Source organism: Emydura macquarii, unplaced genomic scaffold, assembly GCF_026122565.2.
Source record: "Emydura macquarii macquarii isolate MOO-44397 ecotype Brisbane River unplaced genomic scaffold, CSIRO-AGI_Emac_v2 contig_561, whole genome shotgun sequence".
NCBI classification, from domain to species: Eukaryota; Metazoa; Chordata; order Testudines; family Chelidae; genus Emydura; species Emydura macquarii.
The window spans coordinates 10,629,811-10,650,261 of record NW_027130698.1 but is presented as its reverse complement, the minus strand read 5'-3'; positions in this window follow the sequence as shown (position 1 = coordinate 10,650,261).

Sequence of the window (20,451 nt, the reverse complement as noted above, 5' to 3'; positions counted from 1 at the left end):
ACTGAACCATCTATCAATAAAATGTATGGAGGGAAAAATGATCAACCTTTGCTTATTTGCCTGGAATTAGTAATGATTCCCATCTGATCCCATGAAAATACCAGACACAGCCCATGTTGTTTTTTTTAATCCAGTTTTTATAATGGCAAAACATACTGATTGAAAATAACACCCTCCTCCCCCATCCCAAAAAAATCCTAGCCTGTTTGGCTTCTGAAAATTCAAAAACTAATGAACTTAATTTCTGGGGCCTAATTCAACCATTGCAGTGGGTACATGAAACACTGTTTTATTTGTAAAATGAGATTATCCCTTGCAGGGAGATAGGAGGATACTGCTTGCAGAATGCCACAGGGACAAATTTTTGGCAATAATATCACAACCCTTATATACATGTTCAGTGCTGTACATGCAGTCAATTCATGAAGGTTTTTTTTTTTTTTAAATTACAGAAAGCGCTTCATTAATTGCTTTGAAGAAAGAGAAGCAGCAAATATTAGATTCTGTAAGTGCATTGGGCGTAGGACTCCCACTGATTTCAATGAGAGTTCTGGACTGGGGCCCTGAACCAAAATAGTTGACTTCAGATTAAGCCCAGGGAGTGCCTGAAGGGTCAGACTCTTGGTGGTCGCTAAATAATGCGACTCTTGATGAATCCAGTTTGTTAATAAAAACCAGATCATTGGATGCAGTCCTGAAATTGAACCGTGTTACCCAAACGTGCAAATTTCTGCCTGCTCACCACACTAGTTTTTTAATGGGCAGGTACAATGTTTTTGGCACATTGATTATCATCAATCATTGTAGTAAAAAGGAGTCAAGGATATTTTGGGGAAATGTATTATTATATGATCATTCTTATTCTTTAATTCATTCCTGCTGTTAAAGTCGTTTGGGATCGTTGCTATAGAAGTATAAAGTGCTGGGATGATGTGAGATGGTGTTATAGCTCTATTATGTGTTTATATCTGCTATTTTAAGCATGCTAGCTTGAGCCCTACTAGTACAAGTCTGTTGACTTGGGCTGGAAGAGTCACTCCCAGCTGCGGAGTAAACATACCCTACTGGGCATAGGAAAACTCCAGTCTGATGAGCACATTCTCCTTTTCTGCAATTTCTTCCTTTTCCAAGCTCTACATGAGTCAACTATCGTTGCTTTACCCTCATTCCTGCACTAACACATGATGCCAGAGATGGAGTATTTCAAAGGAGCAGGGCCAAATCACAGCACCAATAATTAAAAAAAAATTTTTTTTTTTGGCAGAGGAGACTGAGTAGTTTTTACACCAGTGACCGTAACAATAAAAAGCAAATTTCTTGTGCCCTCCTTGCAATCAGCACAACCCCACATGATCCCTGATCAACAACGAATTGATTTATTTAAATAAAAATAATGATCTTCCTCTCTCCCCTGTCCTGAGTCCTAACTGTGGAATCCCATGCAACTCTCATCAGCAAATTTATATACTGATCTTCCTTTGCCCTCCCTCCTCCAAGCCAAGAATCCCTCCCTGATCCCCAAGTAATAAGAAAATGTTTTGTGCAAACAAAAATAATTACCTTTCTTTGCTCTCCACCTTCCTAGCTGCATAATCTCACCAGCTTCTTGTTTAATAAATTGATTTATTTAAATAAAACAAATGGCGATCTCCTTTTGACCTCCGCAGTACATCTCTGCTGAAGATTCTTATCACTGTCCTTACCTTTCTCATATGGCAAAAAGGACAATTAAAAAAAAACAAAAAACAACCTTATACCTCTCCTATGTGACCTACCCAAGAGAAACCTTGCTTTCCCTCGCTGGGCCCAATCAACTAAGAAACCTTCTAAACTGGGAAGTTCTGTCACTGGGGAATAGACCTAGGCCGTTCCAAAAAATAAGCAAAGGAAATCACATGTACCATTATCCCAATGCTCTGTGCCAATCACAGCTGTTAATTCAACAGAATAGCTCTTTTGTATGAAGGATGCATACAGGGGTAGCTGCTTGAGTGTCTAACACACTGTGTTTTCCAGTGGGAAGCTCCAAAGCAGTAACAACCCCGACTGTAAACCCAGTGGACAGCTTTCCACAGTGTTCTTAATTCGCGTGCACATGTGCAACTCTGGTGTGCTCCCACAACTCGCCTAAAACGCTAACTTAGTGCCACCTCATACCAGCCTGCTCAGTGTCAAAAACCAGCAGCAGATGCCACTCTGCCATGTGCCAGCCTGTAAACTTATTCATCAGAGTTCAAAAATCTGTCAGACACCCGATTTAGGAGCCCCTGCAGTTGCAAATGAAGCCATATGTAAAACTTCCATTGACAATGCTGGTAGAGTTTGTCCTTGGACAGGGGAAGGCGGTAGGTAAGTGGTAACATAAGGGTCATATTATTTAGGTTAGTGTTTCTCAACTAGTGGGCTGCAGCCCTGGGGGAGGGGGAAGGTTCACGAAAGACAATCAGGGTGTCATGAGGTGTTGAAATTTTAATACAATCTGAAGCAGAGAAAATCTTGCTCCCCCATTCCCCACAAGCCCTTACCCTTCAAGGTCAAGCAGTCGCTGTCAACCTCTTAAACACTAACATAAATAAATGATGTAGGCTTTCCACTGTTGATACTGATACATTTTTACTCTTAATTTTATATGTAAGGGGGGGTAACGAAAATGTTTGACTTTGAATAAAGGGTCACCAACCTGAAAAGGTTGCGAAACACCAGTGTTGGTCTGTTCTGACAGAAGCCTCATGGTTATATAGTTGTGTTTGCACCTGAATTTACTTAGACATGTGGACTCAGACTGCATTTGGAGTTAGACATCTCCCAGTTTGCGTCTGTTAATTCAGTCTGCACAGTTTTGGGGTCTGATGTAGTTCAGTTTTATATTCACTTCAGTGGAGTTCCTCACGGCTTGGCTAAGGAGAAAGTGGAAGCAGAATCAGGCTCCAAGTGGGTTTAACAAATATAAAGACAAAAATTCTCCTTTAGTAAGTTGTACACGCAATTGCAGCTTTGAAAATACTTTTTCAAGCTCCTGTACACACAAGTGCTGAACTGAAAATATGGCCCTGAATTTTGGATAGCCTAAGAAGATTCTTTAGGCAAATGTTGAGGTGGTTCAGGATTAGCAGAACATGTCAGTGGTAATGGCAACAGGATTAAGCAAGAGTCCTGATGGTATTGAACAGTTAGCAGAAAGCTACATTGGTCCACAGGTGAGCCCGGCAGAGTTCTTACACTAAGCAAATGCAGATGTGTATTTCCTTTTCATGGTCATCACTGCATGCCTTCAACATAATCTTAGACTCTCAGGACTCAATGACATTTTTACAGTCTGAATGTTAAGACTTTTTTTTTTAGATCATTAGTGGATACAGACAACCAAATCAGTTAGTAACATGGAAAGAAAGCAGGAAATCAGGACCCAGAATATGTATTTTAGTGCAATACAAAGAAGCACTGAATGATATCATATATATCGTCAACTACTTAATTGCCTCTACGTTTTCATCATTGTACTTCTATAAATGTACATGATGGTCATCTGACAAGTCTGTTGGGCATTAAAAGTCATTTAAAATATCAGCAGCTTGGTGAATCTCTCCCCCAGTCCAGGCTCAGATATTATCAGCATGAAATGAAGCTATATAGTTATGTCTTGCTTCATTAAAATGATTAATTTTTTTTTGTTCAGATGCAAAGGTTAATTGCAGTCTGTTGGAATGACAGAAACAATGCATCATCCATGACCAAATGGGATTTTCAATTGCCAGCAAAACTTCTCCTTGAAATCTGATGGAGCTCAGATCTCTCTTCATACGAGTTGATTTTCATGTATTTTTGCAAGTCTGACTATGAGTTAGTAGTGGCTGAACTTTAAAGGTTCAAGGGTTCACTTCAGATCAGCACTCCCAAGCCTGCATGCTTATCCAAAGCTTGTGAAAACCTGTTGGGGCTAGAAATTGGCCAGAAAATATTGCAAGAACAGTCTGTTGTGCTCCTTCTTGGTTCCAGTACGGCGAGAAATATTACACGGAGAGACTTCTTTGCAGTCATTTAGTATTTCCCCTTCTGCTTGTTACTGAAACCAGAAGGCAGAATGAAGAAAAGAAAGAAATAAAACATCAGTGACAATTGATGTTTTTTCAATGCACAGAAAAGGTTGGGGTCAGTTCTTGCTTTAGCTAAATAGGTTTGTCTAGAATGATCCTGAAAACTATCATAGATCTCAACTAACCTGGGTATAAATACAAGAAGCTGTATGGCAAAGGTATTGTTACTGCAAGTAAAAGTTATTGACAAAGAATTCTAGCAGGAAGGAGATAATAAATCACATGATAAATTATATAGTTTGCAGTCAATAGTTGTTTAATATGATGCAAATTTTAAGTGAAATTTAGAGCATACAACTGCTCCACATGCAGCCACTTTCTCCTGCTAGGTGAAATAAACATGCAACCAGTGAATGTAGCAATGAATTACATTCAACCTCAGAAATGCTTTAGAATGTCTTCAAGAGCGGCTGCCTGCTCCAGTGATGGATTATAACTTAGCATGAGATCCCACAGGCACAGTAAGAAATTTATGTAGCCTTCTGATTGCCCAGACAGTTGGAACAAATGTTTAGTCAGTGCTAACAGAAATCAGAGCATTACTAGTCTCCCTGTCCCTCCCCCCCTTCCCAGTTGCTGGAGAATTATAAACTGCCAAACACAACTATGGCTGGAAGATACTTTCCAAAACGTTTTACAGTGGATCTTACTGACAATGCGTAATTATTCCACTAGTATTCCCATTGACTTAAATGGAACCAGTGGTGGAGCAAATGTAGTAAATGTATCACAATCTGGCCCAGTGTTTGAAATGTAGAAACAATTAATTTACTGCTCTGTTTTGGAATGAGTGTACAGTTCAAAACAGATACCCCCGTCCAAATGTTTAGTAATATTACAGGATGCTAATGGAGCAGGAGGGAGACTGACTGCTTTACTGGAATTCATACAAGCATACTTGTCAGGTATCATCCTTGTAGACTGTATGCCTTGAGTTTTTCTTTGAGCTTCACTTTTGAACTAACCCACAATCATGAAGAGAAAAGAAAAAAGCGAGCGTCACATCAGATGCAGAGAATGTCAGATGATGTTGATTGAAAGCAAATATTAATCTGCCCAGATTTGGTAGGCACGGAGCCAAGGTTCACTCAACAGCTTGGTGAACCCTGGTGAATCTTTCTAAGAATCTGTTCTGTGTTTTGAGTTTGTAATGTGATCTGAAATCAACCGAGTTCCATGTGGGTTTGATGCGCACCTTTTGGCAGGCTCAAGGGGACAAATCCAGGGAAATACTGATGTTGTATTTGCATGAAAGAGTGAGGTAGCTGTAAATTGTCCTCCTCGGCGTTCCTTGATGCCAAAACTGGACAATGATGTTGATACTCTCAGTATGATTTTAAAGAAAACAAGCACAGTAAACTGGCTTCTAGTATTCTTGTTTCTGGAGAAGGTGGTGTTTGAGTTCTAGGAGATGCTGTAGGCATTGCATCATAAATAAGAGCATCTCTGAGCTCAAACACATCATGCCCCTCTTCCCTGGTTTCTGTTAATTGTCTCTAAACCTGTACTGCATGGAGAAGTTGTGGAGGTGTAAAGAGTATGTCCAAGGTACATCAGTATTTTTCATGTTAATTGGTTTCAGATAGTTATGTATTGCTAGGAAAGTTTATATCCTTTCCGAACAGGACTACGTTTTACTCATGTGCTTAGGTGGGCAACCTATGTTATGACTGGGTCCTCCGTGACATTTGCATTTGTAATATAGATGGGACTGGAGAGTCTCCATAGTTGAATGTAAAATGTTTGAATATTTTCAATGACAGTCTTACTGCCACAAATATAGGGTTTTCCTTGATCCTGATCAGGCTGGAAAAATCATGAGAAATGACAATCTTTTTCTAGCAGTTCCATTTCCAGCCCTGGCCAGAATCTGGATGTGATGAAATGCAGATGTAAGAAAATGGGAGGTGGGGGGGGGGGGGGAGTAGTTAATTAGAAAATTCAGAATTTTCAAAGTGTTTGGGTTCATTTCTACAAATGGGCAAAAAGGTGAGTATTTTGGGGGTCAGGGTGGATGACAGAAGTTACTTTTATTTTCTACACCAAGGAGGAAGTTTAAAGCCTTAATTAGGCTCGATACAGGAGTAACTGGGTGAAATGTAATCCCCTGTGATATACAGGAGATCAGATTAGAAGATCTAATGTCCCTTCTGGTGCTCTATGAATGTTATACAAAAGAACTACAATTCATGGTTCCCAAATGTAATAGGTAAGAACAACTGTAACTCATCTGCATGTCCTTTAGTGTCCCTGAGGTTCTACTCCTTCCAGCCAGACGGGCAGATTGTGGTAAAGCAGCAAATTGAATAGTTCTGTCAGTCAGTTCAAAACTACAGTAAAAGAGAAGAGCACATTTGTCAATAATACTCAGGCTGAAGCTGACATCTTTGTTCCCCTATTAAACAGTTGTGTTTGCACCTGCTTGTATCACTTCATTTTTCCGCTAAGATTGTCTAACTTATTTAACTTGACAGACTGAGCACCCCTCAGAGGTCTTTGAGATTCAAACCAGCATTGGAAGTGACAACCCAGATAACACAGGTAATCATATAGGACCTTGTGGGACTTCACTGACTACTTTTTAATTGATATTTCCAAATTTCTGTAATAAATTTATTTCTTAATTATATTCGCCATGTCATACGTGGTAGCTAGTGATTACCACTAATTTAAGTTTGCGGGCTAGGAGGAAGTAATGAGCTATAATATTCCTCACATTAGTCTCTGGGTCTGAAAAACCCATTTCCCTCCCTGAAATCATGATTATTTTTTAAATTAAGATTTTCTATCAAAGAAAATGAACAAAAGGTGCACATTAAATCCACTTCTTCCCAAATAAAAGGAGGCTTTATAAAGTTAAAATACTGAATTAGGTAAGTGTTTTTAATTAGCTGATCATTTCAGAAAGCTCATAAAACATTTAAATAACTCTGAAGTTATGTATATTTAAGCAGTTTAATGGAGAATTAAAGTCTTAAGTGGTAAATTTGAAATGTAAATACAAAAGTCTATAGAGGAATGTTAATTGCTTTTTCTAAGTTTCCTACCTGGACTGGTATGTTATAACCCCTGATACATTTTGTATTTATAATAATAATGTGTTGGATTACGCCCAGATAATTCCTTTAGGTGTTTAACTTCATAATTCTGTGACAAACATGGAAGGTACTTGCAAAAATAATAAATCAAATATAAATATTCTAGAATAATACATTTCTTTAAACGCACTGAAGTCAGGGAATTTAGGGACAAATTCACCATGGGAACTCATCCAAAACCCACTAAAGTCAATAGAAACCCATTGGTGCCTTCTTTCAAATCCCTTGATTTCAACACCTAACAGCCTTTTAGCACCATCAAACTAACTTGCACAGGGATAAAATCTTACCCATTGGAAAATGCCGTTGAATGTATGTAAGGAAACATCATGCCAACAGATGGGATTAGCACCTACATGAATTCTCATTTGCCTGTAGGGAACTTGGTAATATTTTTGCTTTTCTTCTGACTTGACTGGATTAAATTAAAACCTTATTTGAGAGTTTAGAACCCCATAATGCTAGAAGCTAATTAAATGAAAAAAATAAGTGTAATAGCTGGGTCTAAAAAGGATGATTTATGTATATAAACTGATCAGTCAGTGTTATGCTTTGAGTAGAGAGGAAGAACCCACTGGAAGAGGGGAAGTGGAGCGAAGTCTGGAGGTGACTTAAAGAGATTTCCTGGAACCATTCTCTCTGCTACATGTGGTTTGAGGGGGCCATGGAATTTGGAGGCTGTGTCCCCTTCCTGTGCTGTGGATGTGCAGATAAGAAGTGCCCCCCCTTCCGTACAAAGACAGGAACCTCTCTGCATGGACAACTACTGTCCTGCCAAGTTCTCACAGGAATGGGGTTGCTATTGTCCGCGCGCTTCTGTGGCCATGTGGTAATAACCAAGAGGGAAAGTCCAAAGGAGGCAATGTAGCTCGTAGCTGTGTGATGTTCCAGTGGATTTCCAAAATGAACCTGGGAGGATGGTGCCACAGAGAGTAGCTCCTCCCATGTTTTACATCCTTCTGCCACTCTCACCAACACCATGATTCTCTATCCAGTCTGAGCTTCAGCAGAGCTCCACCAATGCAAGGAAAGGAGAGGGAGAAAGGGGATCTGAGGCGGTCCTGCTCTCTCCTTCTGTGCAGGCATGGGCAGATCAATACATGTAAGATTCCCACTATGCCCACATCCCAGGAGGGATGATCTAGACCCATATATTTGACTTCTCTGTGCCTCTATTTTCCCAGCAGTGGAATGGGGATAGTAGCGCTCTCTTATCTCTGGAAGGGTTGATTATTTTTGAAGCCCTATGGGATTTTCAGATGCAATGTGCATTAGAAATGCAATGCGTTATTATAAGGATAAAGAATAATTGTATTGCTTCACATTAATGGTTAATATCGGCACAACAAAACCTCCTTGATGACATAAAGATTCTACTAAGCATTTAATCCTAATTTGCAGGATGATGCATATTCATTTTATTTAGAAGATTAATTTAGTCCTCAAAGGTTAATCCGCCTCAGGTTTGTAATTAGGCACAGCATTGTCCTGGCGTCTCTGGACTCACCCATTTTGGACTGGGTTTTCCTAGTGGGCGGCTTTGTAGCTGTAACCCATTTTCAGCTTCAACCAACAGTCAGAAAACATAACTTGGAATCCTAGAAGCACTGGCCAGTTCATAGACTTTGCATCTAAGTGGCAAAAGGGAAATACAAATACATGAACAACCCACAGAGTGAGTTCCAAAATTCTTTCATTATTCACTAGTAGGGTTTCTCTTCTTCATTAAATGAGAGAGGAAAATTGGAGCACCCCAGACTAAACATCTTAGATTTTTTTATATTGAAAAGTTATGCAGCTTTTAAAATTCCAATGGTTCACTAGTATGAATACTGCCATGTACTATTTCAGTGTTGTTGTTTATTGTGATGCAGCAGGAAATGTATGATTTTCTAATGTGTAAACCAGCTATGGATGTCCTGCTTGAGACCTGGGGCCTGATTTTCCAGGGTGCTCAAACCATAGCTCCCATTCCCTGGGTCCATCCCCTTTGGAGGAAGGGGGGGTCTCAAAAAGAACTGTGGCCTGTGGGTGCTCAACACCTCTGCAAATCAGGCCCTCAATGTCTCAGATTGGGGCCCAAATTCAGAAAATTTAGTCACTTTAGAAAATTTGGTCTTTATGTGGAATGAAGATGATAATATTAATCTCACAGATACACCATGATGGTTCATTAACCAATGGTTATAAAGCACTTCGAGATCCTCAAATGGAAGATGTTACCTAAGTGTCCACCTCCCAATGTATGTCTCCTTGCATACTGAGTCTGATGTTAATCAAGAGCTTGCGAAATTGACTAGAGAAAAAAGCCATAAGATGAAACAATCATCAATATATATATAAAAGAGTACCAAGAGATACCCTGGATCCTTCACTGATGAGGCAAGCTGACAGCATGTTGTGCCTCATTAAAAAGGTTTTTGCATTTAATATGTATATGGCCCCAGATCCTGCAAACACTTCCGTAATTACGTGAAAGAACCTAGCTGTAAAGTGCTGGTGAGCAATACTTTATTAGACATGAGAGTATCTTCTAATTAAGTCTAGGCTCTGAAACGCATGTTATGGTTTTATTTTGTGCGCGACCATTTGTTTCCAATACTTCTACTTGCTATCACTTGAATCTCTATTCTTTGTGAAACAAACTTTTACTTGCTTTCATTATAAACATAAACATTATAAACATATCTAAGTCCTGTGGGTGAAGCGGAGCAGTGATCTGAGGTGGAACTGGTTAGCGGGGGCGTACTGCTTCTTTGGAAGCAGTGGATTGATGAATACTGTGAGTGTCCAGTGGGACAGGGCTAGGTGCTGAAGGAAGATGCTCAGAGGACTCAGGGTTTGTCGTGAGCCTATCGCTAACCTGTAGAGAAGACAGTAGGACCTGTGAGGCCAGGCGGAGAGGGCTTTTGATGCCCGTAGCCGGTGGAGTTGGTGAGCTGACCCCCAGCAGCACAGCTAAGAGTTCCTCATGCTAGGTGGGAGTGTTTGCCTCACACCAATGGGTGCCCCTGGGAAGTGTCACAGGATGATGATGGACTTATCTATTAAACACTCAGAATATTTTCCCTTTGTACGTGTGGGGTGGCAGGCTCTGTGATATACAAGATTACAACAAGACATTAGCTCAAACTCTTAAATAACATGCTTAAAAACTCATGGCACATTACCTCTGGGATTCTTCATTTGTCCACAAATATACCAGTGCTTAACTTGAGCACACTGTACATGGGAAAAGGAGATATCAGTGATGCTTCTGCTACAGTGGCATTAACAAGTCCTGGTAATCTTATGAAATCACTGTAATGAAATTTGTAGCATTCGCACCATGATTGGCAGGAAGAGGGTTAAAACCTCCATCCTATGAACAGAGAGTCTTCATCAACTGCCTGTCCTCACTGCAGGGATTGCCTGTAATTCTTATGGTAGGGAAACTGCTGTCTCCTCTGGGGGTCTTTGTGCCATTATAGAGAAATCATCATCATGGCCGATCCCAAAGGGACGCAGCCTCCTGGCAGAGCTAGTGCCACCTGGATTGATCTCTGGGTAGGACCTTAAGGTGGTGTAGCTGGATACTCATTTATGTCCATCACTAGCACTCCTATTGCACCACCAACAATTTTTGGCAATCACCATTAGTTACACGGAAATGAGGGACTATAAAAGGTGATCACAACTGAAGCCGTCAGTCTGTCTCTAAGTTTGGGTTGACTTGAGACTAAGCCCCACTCTGAGACTGGCTGTGAAAAGTACTTTTATCTTTGGTTATTTAGCCCAGTCATCTGAACCTGAATTTTGCCATGGCCTTGGCCACCAGACCTTTGTGAGTAAACGAACTGTCAAAGTCAGTTTCTGGTCCCATTTCAGCACCCATTTGTAGGCCTATAATTAGGTTATACAGTTTTGGTTGGGGTAAACTTGCCTCACTGGTAAAAATTATTTTCCCCAATCTTCAGTTGCAGAAGCACAAATAAAATTTGGTGGCATGGAGATGTTCTAGCTCCTTTGTCAAATGTTTGATCACAACGCAGGCCATGACCTTTTATTTTTTAAGCTGAAGTGTCCGGAATCAGTGGTGGATGTGCATGTGGAATATTTTTCATAGTGTTTCAGGACACATAGAGTGGTAAATTCTGCCGCCATTTATACAGATTTGAATCCAGAATACCTCCACTGACTTCAGAAAAGGTACTCTGGATTTATATCAGAGTAACCAAGAGCAGAATTTAGCCCACAATACATGTACCTCCTCCTAAATTATATTTAACTCCAGACTTTTCTGAGTGCTGCAGTTGATCATTATGACTCCAACGGATGGTTCCATTGAGTAAATATGCATTTTTAAAAACTGGGCGAATGCCTATTTAGTTTACACAATTGTCTGTAAAAACTCTGAAGGCCTGATGCAGTCCATTAAGTAAATAACTAGAAATAAAACACGCTAAACATTCTTTAACTGTGCATTATCCCATTAAAACTATAATGGTTGGAAGGAGCTGTGGTATTTGGGGAAAATTATATATGTGTTTTTAACAATTGTCCAAATACATTTTTACGCATATTACAGATGTACACAAACCATCCCGATGTCAACTCTCAGACAAAAAAGCCTTATTAAGCATTCCTCTAATGTAGTATTTTTAATAGCTTAATCACTATAAGGAGACAAAAGCCACAAAAACATCAGCTTAAATGCTTACTCCTGGGAAGCAAAAGCACAAGGCTTGCTTTGAATCTATGGGTCTGGGGCCCTTAAAGTCATTAATAATGTCCCTCCAACTCACATATGAAATAAATGATCTCAGGTGGCTTCAGGGATGGTGGCAAAACCCTGGAGTGGAGCTAGCTGATTAGTAGGGTCTTCCCATCTGGTGACCAGACTTACATACATCCTTCATATTAATTCAGCCAAGACTGGAACCATGACCCTCATGACCATGACCATGACCATCATCTTCTCGTGTAGGTAGCTATATCAGGTGAGACTAAAAGAGCCCCTCTCTGGCCAAGAACTTTATTAGTTGGAGCTTGGCTTTGAATAAATTCATGCTAACTGTTGGACTTTCTCTTTGTAAATACATGATTTGTGACCTCATAACACGTTAGGATATTTGGTGACTTAGAATTTGCTGAGTCCCCAAGGACTTTCTCTGGTTTCAGATTTTGAATATGGGTGTAAATATTTATGTGTTACTAGAAAGACAGACAGACTTTCCTTTAACTTGGCAGCTTTTCAGAACAGGGACTTGGCTTTCCTGCATGCCCAGGTTGTTATGAAACAATAACCCTTTTAAAATGGTTTTAAAGGAGATAATAGTGTAAACAAGACCAGACTGGTGGAATATCTGCTTAGCTGACGGTGTTCCTTGACTGTGGAACTGCCAAGTTGAGAAGATCTGGCATTCTCTTGCTGGCTGTCTTTAGTTCATGTTGTACATCCTATTTATGTCAGTTGGTCTGTCTACAGGGGTGGGTGGGAATTTGTATGTAGGCTGTTCAGCTGCCTCCTCCACCATCCCTTAGAGCAGAGCAATGCACTGGCCAAGGCTTGGGCTCTGTACTGCTGCCAAGAATAAGGGCGTAAGAGAATACTCCCTTTGATTATAAAGTTCTGGAATCAGTTTCTCTCTTGTTGGCACAGATTCAGTTTGGTTCATATTGCACCTCCCTGCTGTATCCCGGTCCAATGAGTTGTGCTGAGGAGGGCTGGGATTCACTGAGAAGGGGCAAAAGGCAGCAGCGCAAACCCTCCCTTTGGGTTTCCGCAGGAGGAAGTTATATGTATGTTCTGCAATGCTCCATGGGCCTTATCCATTGCTCACTGATGTCAATGGAAAGATTTTTATTGCCGGTAGATCAGACCCACAGGAGCTCAACCAACACAAACTCCTGAAGGGATACACATGCAGGCAGTCCTAACCATGAACCCACCCCAGCCAGCAGACCACACTTTTGGCCTTTATTGTCCATGTGACATTTCCCCAGAATAATTGCCTGGGGGCCCTTCTGCCTCTCGGGCTCCTCCATCAGAGTCTGTGCTGGGAATGAATGAGGCCCTTAGGTCTCCTCTATTTTTGGTCAGTTATCAGAAGCCCCCGCTAAAAGCATGTATCTGTTTACTGATTACAAAGTTGTTTCTCCTTGCTGGTCTGTTTTCTTATTCCAAAAATTGATATTTTTTTGGCAATTGCTAGGTGAAAATATGTAACTGTTTATAATTACAAAATGCTGTGCATTTCTGTCCTGTGACCCATTGCGTCTAGTTGGCATCAGAGATTTTGGTTCATTCTTGACATAATTCTGTTTCATGACACGTTTTGGTGTAATGTTAATTATCATGTTAATATTCATTCCTGTGTTGATTACCATGGGATCATATAATTGTGCATGCCTCCAAATTGATATTCAAGTGCACACCTGGGCATACAAAAAGCAGCGATTGATTTCCTTGGACTTTTTTGTCCAGCTTTAAATAGAATCAGCTTGTGTTCATTTTTCCCCAGCAGATTCCTTATTGAGTGGGTTTGAACTCCAACATAAGCTGCATTGTGAAAGAGGATTCATTCTTACGAACAGGGTGCACACTGTTTCCAGTGCTGCTTCAAATGTTTCCTGTGCTTGCAACCAAAGTCTAAAGACAAATCTGCCACACTAACTTTACTTTAATTTCCTAGTTTGCATCTGCCATCTCAACAGAGCAATCTGGCTGTGCCATGCTCTGAGGAAACTATCGCATTGCCAGTGGTTTGGATTTTTCACTTGATAAACAACAACATTGACTCAGTGGATCAGCTTCCTTAATGACTTCATTCTGGATTTAGGGTACACCTCACAAGAGTGCTCAGCATCTTTCTGGGGCAAACTCTTTATGAATAATCATGTATGATACAAACATCCATGTCCATGTAGCTCTTTCTCCTCTGAGAAAGTGGGGGTCCTGCTAGACTCCAGATGCTCTATATAGCGTTGAATGCTTTTCTCAAATTCAAACGAGAATGAAAGAAGCTGCAAATACGTTATTCTTGTTATTCATTTTATTTTGTGTTTGATTCTTATTGCATGGGACTAGCATTCAGTGTCAATGGAAGGAAGAGGGATAGCATTATGTGAAGGTACTAAAGCAGTGTTTTTCAGCTAGTGGGTCAAAGTGTGTGTGTGTGTGTGTGTGTGTAAAATTTAATTGTACTGTAAGGCAAAGAAAATTTTGCCGCCCCCTCCCCCCCCCCACACTCCCAGCATACCTTTACCTTTCAAGGTCATATATTCTCTGTCAACCTCTCAAAACACACAAATGAATGCTATAGGCTCTGCAATGTTATCATTGATTTTTTTTAACTCTTATAGTAAATGTAAGGGGGAGTGTGTGTGAAAATGTTTCACTTTGAATAAGGGGTTGCCAATGTGAAAAGGCTGACAAATACTGCTCTAGACTTTGACCCAGTAGACCTGGGTTCAGTTCCCAGACTTCCTGGATTGCCTTGAAAAAGTCACTTAACCCCTTTGTCCTTCAGTTTTCCATCTGTAAAACAGGGTTAATATACTTCCTTTGGTCCATGATATTTCTTTCTTGTCTTTTTAATATGTGAACTCTTCAGGGCACAGGCAGACTCTCAGCAAGCATTTGTACAGTGCCTAGCACAATGGAGCCCTGACTTGGTTGGCTCACGTAGGTGCTATGTCAATAATAAAAATAATTCAGGCAACATGTACTTTTCATAAAGTTATCTTGTGGAGTACTGAGGCTTATTTCAAGGTGATCAGACTTGCTTTGAAGACAGCCCTTTGAGAGTCTATGAACTAGCATATTGGTAAAAATGATTTGAAGGAGGATATTTTGAACTTCCTCTTTATTTAAACAGACAGTGAACATTTTATCTGGATAATAGTCAGCGAAGGACTGGTTCACTGTGATATATCAAAGATTTCTACAACTGCATTTAGGACTGATGATAGAATAATTGTTTTCCATCAAGCAAACCAAAAAAGAATTCATAATAAAATTTTACAAGTTAGCTGCCACCAAGAATAAACTAGAGAGCACTATATGAAATGAATTGGGTGCTTTAACTGAATCTTCTCTCAGGACAATAACTCTAATGTAAAGCCAAGGTCTGAGGAGGTCGCCTGCAGAAAACCCTCATGGGGCATTTCAGAGGAGAAAGAAAATATTCTCCTTCCTGTCAAGTTCACTTCATGTCCTAATATGTCTGAGGATGTGCATTGAAAACATAATACACAGCCACCATTATGGATCAAGGTTTAGATAACAAGGGCCATTAAGAAATCTCCAAGGATGAGAAACTTAACCCTATGTGAACTTTAAAGAGAATATGTAGCTACTAATGCAAGGAATAAGTCAGGTTGATTTTAATTGTGACTGAACTAAAATGTCACTTGCCATTACAGTCAATTTTGTGTTTTTTAAAAAAATACTACAATGTTCCTTTTAAAATGTATATGGAAGCTCTATCTGGCATCCATTGAACATAATCTATAGTGATTTCATCTTTTCCAATAAATATGCTAGAACATCTAGAGTCTCTATTAATTAAATCATTGCCCATCTTTAAGGCTCCATTTATGTATCACTTGTGTGCATTAATTCCATGCTGGAGCAGAAATTACAATATGCATTGAGAAATCTCCATATTTGTCATCATGAATATGTGTCTGACCCTCCCAGTTTCTGTGCAGGCACTGGGATAAACAAGGTAAATGTGTATCATGACTCATCCTACGTACAAAAGATGGTGATTGATTTACAAGGAATGTAGAGTAATCTTGGTTGTGATCAAGCCTGGACTTTGTATTGTGTTCATCACACCACCTTTCCACTAGATTGCCTCATTAAAATCACACCAGTGGTGAAATTCATACTTCCTCGTATAAAAGGTTGAGTAATTGGTCTTTGTGTGGGGTACTAAGTGTGGGTTCTGGGGGGACTGAATCCCAGATCACCCCTGGCCAATACAAAGCTGTCAGGATAGAATGGTTACTGTTGCCCTTCTGCATCCCCTGGGATGGCATTGCCCAACCACTGGATCCACGTAATTATGTTTCAACCCGTCCTCAATGCTCCTTCACATTGACCTAATTAAGATCTAGACTACTGCATGCTTTTGAACCAAGTTTGGTGGCTCCTTTCATATCCCTTCCCCATGCCCGTCCTCCAGACAGGGCTTCTATGGTACAGAGAAAACCATGTGGGTTAAAATCATAGAAGATTAGGGTTGGAAGGGATCTCAGGAGGTCATCTAGTCCGGTGTTTCTCAACCTTTTTGATAGCAGGGACTGGCTTCCTATACTGTGTCAGGGAGCTCTCAATGACCGGTGCGGCTCCATAGACCGGTCATTGAGAAACACTTCTAGACCAACCCCCTGCTTAAAGCAAGGACCAACCCCAACTAAATCATCCCAGCCAGGGCTTTGTCAAGCGACACCGTAAAAATCTCTAAGAGGGTTATCCCAAGGGGATAATTTCTCCTACGTACAACAATCTCCATGCAGCATCCTTCAGATATTTGCTAAGGGCTTGATCTTCAGTTTATGTAAATAGGTGCTGCTCCACTGAGAAGGATGTGTCCTGAAGATTGGGATATTAAGTTTGAATAATAACAAATTTCAAAGGCTGTAAAACATACAAGCAGCTCTTAGTAAATGCCACTAATGAAAGCAATTATTTATATCCTTTACATTGTATTTTCAGTCAGGCTGCAGCTTCTCATTTTGTTCCTGCACCTGTTTGCATGTATCAACCCGGTGCGTGGAGGCACTCATAGATCAGGTTGTCAGATATGTGGCTACCATGTCTGCTTGCCTGCATTCCCAGATGACTGTGTGCACCAATGAAGAGGCCAATTGTAGACTGGCTGAAAATGCAACTTTTAACGTACTGTATTTATCGTTTATCTGTGTGTGTGTGTGCGGAGGTTATGATTACAGATGCATGGGACTGAAAGCACTGGCTAGATGGAGGGTTAGGATGGATTGTGAGATTTCTTAAATCCAATTTCAACAAGGGTGGGTGGAGTAGGATTTTTTTTTCCCCATTCTGAAAGAATTTGCAAGATTTTGAAAGAAATTTCCATCCCAGATCGGAGCAGGAAAGTCGAAAAATCTCAAAATTTTTCAAGAACTGACAAACCAACAACTTTTAGTTTTGAGCTTGATCTTTTTATTAACTTTTTAGTATAAATTGTTACATTTCAAAATAACGTCATTTTGACACCCCCCCTCCCAAAACCCACTTTTTTGTCAAAGATATCCAAACCCAGAACGTTTTGACAATTGAAAATCTTTATTTCAACTTTTTTTTTTAGTCAGGAAATGGAGTTGAAATTGCCCCTTTCCTGTGAACAGTTTAAGTTTCGACAAATTGGCATTTGTGTTGAGAAAATATTTTTGTAAAAAATTTCTGATCAGCTCCAGTTATTAGCACAATCTATGCTAGAGTTGCCAAAGAGCTAATAAGGGATGGACTGCTTGGGTGTCTGTCAGAGGTAGGTATGATTTAAAATCAGGGTTGTACACTTGCATCCATTTGCCAGCAGTGTCCGGGCCGTATCTGCTATCAAGTGGGTATATAGCACGATGGCATCTCTCTTCTTTCTCTCTCAGTTTTTCCTCATCTGTTTTTGTTTAGAAACCTTTTCTGATTCCTGATAATTGGAGGATTGTATATATTTATTTATTTATTTGCATTGTCATGCGTTTTGGACATAGCTGTGTCCATTTATACCTTGTTCCCAGCTACGGTATCTTGACAATTACACTAACCAGCATAACAGCCTTGTGATGTTAGCAGCCCAACATCTTCCTCACTTGTGATCCAAGGCAGATTTGAAACCAGGTTTGCCAGGATAATGGACTGGTGGATTTATGCACTCTCTGGGTGTGAGTCTTTTCTCATCATCCCAGTGTAAATCAGCAGTACCTCTATAGCATAGTTTCTCAACCTGTGGTACGCATACCCCTGGGGGTAGGTGAGACACAGGCAGGGGGTACCCAGGGAAAAACAGAGTGAAGGGGAGGCGGGCGGCAGCTGCCAACTTATGGGGAAGCCGGGTGGCAGCTGCCCGCTTCCCATCCTGTCCCAGCTCCCAGCTGGGAGGTGGGTGGCAGCTGCCGGCTCTTGGGGGAGGCAGGTGACAGCCACCCACTTCCTGCCAGGCCCCAGCTCCGAGCTGGGAGCCAGGCAGCAGCCGCTAGCTTCTGGGGAAGGTGGGCAGCAGCCCCCTGCTTCCTGCCGGATCCCAGCTTCCAGGTGGGAGCTCGGTGGCAGCCTCCTGCACCTCGTGAGCTGGGCTCACAGCTGGGTGGCAGCCACCCGTGCTGTGGCTCCAAGCCGAGGGACAGCCTCCAGTGCCCCGGCTTGAAGATGGGCAGCAGCCGCCTGCCCACATCTCTGGGTTCCAGCCAACGTGGAAGCCTCCTCTGCCCCAGCTCGGATTGGGTGGCAGTCGCCCACCTCCTGGGTTAGCAGCCAGGTGGCAACCGCCTGCAACTTGCCCAGGTGGCAGCCCCGCTCCCTGGCTCAAAGCCCAGTGCCCAGAAAACTTGTCAATTTCACTGCTCTATGACAGCCCCAGATTTTACCAGTTACCCTCTTTTCCTGTCTCTCTCTCTCGCCCTCCTTCCCCGTCTCTCTCTCACCTCTTCCTCCTCTCAAATCTATGGCAAAAAATTTGGCATGGCGCTTTGTATTCCCCAGCATTGGCATGCCGCTCAAAGCCTCCGAGTTTTGACCAACATCACCTCTAGGCCAGGTACATACTTGAGTTGTGCACCTCTGGTGTAAAGGTGGTAATCCTACCCCCAGTAGGTCTGACATCTGTCATATCATGGCCTTATATACTCAGCCCTCCTTCCAACATATGGCTCACATTAGTCTGTTAATATAAAATCCCGTGGAGTATTGAGTGTGGGGGTACTTATTAAAATTTTCAGAAGTTAGGGGGTACTTGCTTCTTAAAAGGTTGAGACACTGTTCTATAGGATTTAGAGGAGTTACAGCTCTGGTGTAAATGACAGGAGGATTGGGTGCTTTTGCTCTCTCCAATGCATTCAGCCAGTTACACTTCCTTTGTTTCTAGAAGTAGACGTGAATGAGACTGTCATGCAAATAATAGTTCAGTCTGTGGGGAGTGGGATACAACCAGGCTGCTAAGGAGCTGCCCGATGGTCATGTCTCCCTAAATCAGTGTTTCCCACCTGATGTGCCATGGCCCGCTGGTGTGAAGTCAGGCCTGAGCAGGTGTGCCAGGGAATTTTTTGAAAAACTACTTGAAGAGTTCTGGAGTAGCTCATGAATATTGATGAGTTCATTTGGAGGCTATATGGCTAAATAATTAAAGGTATCACAGTGAGAAAAGGTTGGAAACCACTGCCCTAAATGTCACTTCCCTTCAACTCACCTTTGATTCCAGAGGATTTGTCCATCACTCTTCACTTGTAAAATCTATAGCCACTCACGTTCACCACCGAGAGTCCTACAGGACAATTTTATGCTTGAAAAGGGAGAATTGCTTTACAACTATCTGTGTTGTCTGTGCAAATGGTTTGGATGCTCGACATCCTAGGAATAATTCTATTCATTCTGTGCTTCACATTCTCAGTGCCAGGAAGAAAAATATGCACAGTTCTGAGTGTTGAAAATCAGAGATCGACTTGATATATTAACTTTTTTCCCCCTGATGTTATGGCTCAACTTTGAAATTAAGTGCACTACGGATATTCACTTGCAGCACATTGCTGGCACAGGGTTTATAAACTGCCAGAATTTGCCAGCCCTTGATTTTTAAATTCCCACTGACAGCAAGAAGCTGACCCTAATCAGCTCCAATAGAGTTATGGCATTGCGTACCTTCTTAAGGAGAGTACTGTAGATATACATCTAAACACACATAAAATAGCAATATGCCAGAGACACTTTACTCTGAGCAGAGGTTTTATATTTTAACTCTCTGTATGTTACATCGATGGTTCTGAAGAAAATTGCCTCCTATATGACAGCAGGTAGATCTATATCACACAAATCTAAAACTACCGGAATCACAGTTTAAATATAACTTTGGCCAGAGTGGAAGAGTATTATTGGTGACTGTAGGCACTGTAAAGTTCAGTTGAGGGTCTCAGCCAAGTCCTCCAAATAGAAGAGAACCAGCAGGTGAAATGCTGGCCCCATTGAAGTCAATTGGAGTTTTGCCTTTGATTTCAACGGGGCCATTGTATGTAGAACAACCAATGCATTTGAGCAGAAG